General features: G+C 50.8%; 1 non-coding gene across 1 annotated transcript; it reads left to right on the top strand.

Moving 5' to 3' along the window:
- Window positions 1-509: 509 nt before the first annotated feature.
- On the top strand, window positions 510-616 carry LOC111755469 (U6 spliceosomal RNA). Its single transcript, XR_002790027.1, has one exon. It is a non-coding gene; the product is annotated as a U6 spliceosomal RNA (small nuclear RNA).
- The last annotated feature ends 1,958 nt before the right edge of the window (window positions 617-2,574 follow it).

The following is a 2,574-nucleotide window of genomic DNA, read 5'->3' as shown; positions in this document are numbered from 1 at the left end:
TAGCAAGGGTCCCTTTGCTAGTGTCCCCAGTATCTGTTCACTAAACCACAGCTGATGGCCACCCATCACTATTCCCTAGGCTGCTTTACTGTCTGGCCTCTGTTGCAAGAGACTGAACAGCAAGTCAGATTCACAGGAGCAGGGAAAGGGGAGTGGTCCTCGTTTCTGGGTAAGGGGAAGCAACCTTGCTGCTGGATATTGGTAGGTCAGGGTTCTAGGTGATGACGCTGGGTTTTCCCTGTCCTACCACCTGCTGCTCACATTCACAGGCTGTCACACCTCCATCTCCATGCTCTGCTTCTGCTTATCGTTCCTGCATCCCAGCTGCCTTCATGCAGCAGGAGGAAAGGAGCCAGTCACAGCCACCCCAGGTCTTCTGATGTTGATCTGGAAAGTCCTCTAAAAGGCTTGCATGTTAAGAGGTGGGGATTTTGGAAGATGACTGGATCATGGGGGCCCAGATGCATTTATGAGTTCTTAGCAAAACAAACTGTTAGAAGGTAGGGCCTGTGCTTGCTACAGTAGCACAGGTACTAAAATTGGAACCATAGAGAGAAGATGAGCATGGCCCTTGCGCAAGGATGATGTGCAAATTCATGAAGCATTCCATATTAAAATAAAGCCAGATGCGGTGGTGCACTCCTGTAATCCCAGCACTCGGGAGGCTGGGACAGGAGGATCATTGCAAGTTCGAGACCAGCCTGGGCTAGGAAGTGAGCCCAATGCCAGCCTGAACTGCATAGTGAGACCCTGTCTCAAAAAGACTAAAAAAAAACAAAAGCCAAAAAGAGTAATAAATAAATGGATGAAACAGAAGAAAAAGGAGTGGCCTGATAGGAGGAGGTGTGTCACTGGGGCTTGAGGCCAGTGACTTGGGGCTTTGGGAGCCCGGCTCTTCCTTTCTCTCTCAGCTTGGCAGCTGCCGTGAGATTAGCACCTTCTCCCCCGGGGCCTTCCACCAGGCCACTTGTGCCTTAAGTGGGTCCACCATGGACTGAAACCCAGAAACCAAGAGCCAGTTGAAACTTGGATGTCTCATTGGAAATAAATGCAGCTGCCCAGTGCCACAGTTCTTCCCTGCATCCAGAGAGGAAAAAGAAGACACTATAATCATCTGCCTGCCCGGATCTTGTATAATGAGGTCAGGGACAACAGAGCTGATGAAAGAGGCAGGCTGTGTCACCAGGAAGAAAGAGCAAGAGACGCTGAGGAGCAGCGGGAACTGAAGAGTGTTACACACACACGCACACGCACACACACGCACGCACACGCACAGGCACACACACACGCACAGGCACACGCACACGCACACGCACACACATTCAATCACCCAGGTGCTTAGAATGTGACTTTATTTGGAAATAGAGTTTTGCAGCTGCATCTCAGGTAAGGATCAAGTTGAAGTTAGCCCAGCATCGTAGTTTAAGCATGAAATGTTCCCCCAAAAACTCATGTACCAAGAGCACCAAACTCATATGAACAGCTGAGTTCACAGCTGAGTGCGTTGCTACAAGGCGGGGTCTCCTTGGAGGAATTAGGTCACCGGAGACAGGACTTTCAGGGTGTGTCTCTTCTCTGGCTCTTTTCCTCCCACTCCACTTCCTGGCTGCCATGAAGCATGCAACTTTCCACCGTCAGGCCCTCCCACCATGTTTTTGCCTTGGAGTCCACCAACCATGGACTGAAATCTCTGAAACCCTAACCCAAAATATACTTTTTCTCCTTTCTAGTGTCTATCTCAGGTATACAATGCCCAGAACAAAATTTCGACAAATAAACCCAGGGGAGTATAGACACTAAAACCAATGTAAATGTCCCTGTAGGAGACAGAAGGTGAGACAGACCCGAGGGGGACATTGAATTTGCCTCATGGTTTGAGGGGGTTTGGTCCATGGTCAGTCAGCTCCATGGTGGAAGGGCATCGTGGTGGCTAGGAAGCAGCACATGGGAACAGTGTCAGACGGTGACTGCAGAGAGTGAAGCATGGACGTGTGAATGGAAGCAGAGACTAAAGTGACACAGCCACAAGCCAGGGCCACTCTAGCTGTACGAGGCGAGGAAGGGCCTTCCCATGGGGCCTCAGAACGACACACAGCCTGCTAACACCTGGGTTGGGATTTCAGGCCTCACAGAATGGGAGAGAATCTATGTCTGTTGTTTTAAACCAACAAGTTTGTGGCCCTTTGCTGTGGCAACCCTAGGAAAAAGACACAGGGCACAAGACCAACAGGCATACACCGTGCCACTCTCCTGGTGGACAGGACTGGGGCTGGAGGGCATCAGCAGAGACACTGAATTACTTCCTCAAATCCCTGAAAGCATGAGCCACACCTGCTGCCTCGCTCCAACAGCCCATCTGGCTTCTAGGGATGACCACCTTAGGGACATGGAAGAGACTGAAGGGGCCTGTACATGTGGGGACTCCCTCACTATCCACTTAGACTAAACTGAGGCCCAGGAAGATGAGTTTAGATGATGCAAAGGATCCCTCAATAAGAAAAACGAAAAAGCCAGGCACAGTGGCACACATGGGTAATCTCAGCACTGGGGAGGCTGAGGCAGGAGGATCCCGGT

This window comes from Cavia porcellus, unplaced genomic scaffold (genome assembly GCF_034190915.1).
Source record: "Cavia porcellus strain 051 isolate PalLab524CR breed Dunkin Hartley unplaced genomic scaffold, mCavPor4.1 scaffold_32, whole genome shotgun sequence".
Taxonomy (NCBI): domain Eukaryota; kingdom Metazoa; phylum Chordata; class Mammalia; order Rodentia; family Caviidae; genus Cavia; species Cavia porcellus.
This window is presented reverse-complemented; position numbering and strand designations above follow the sequence as displayed.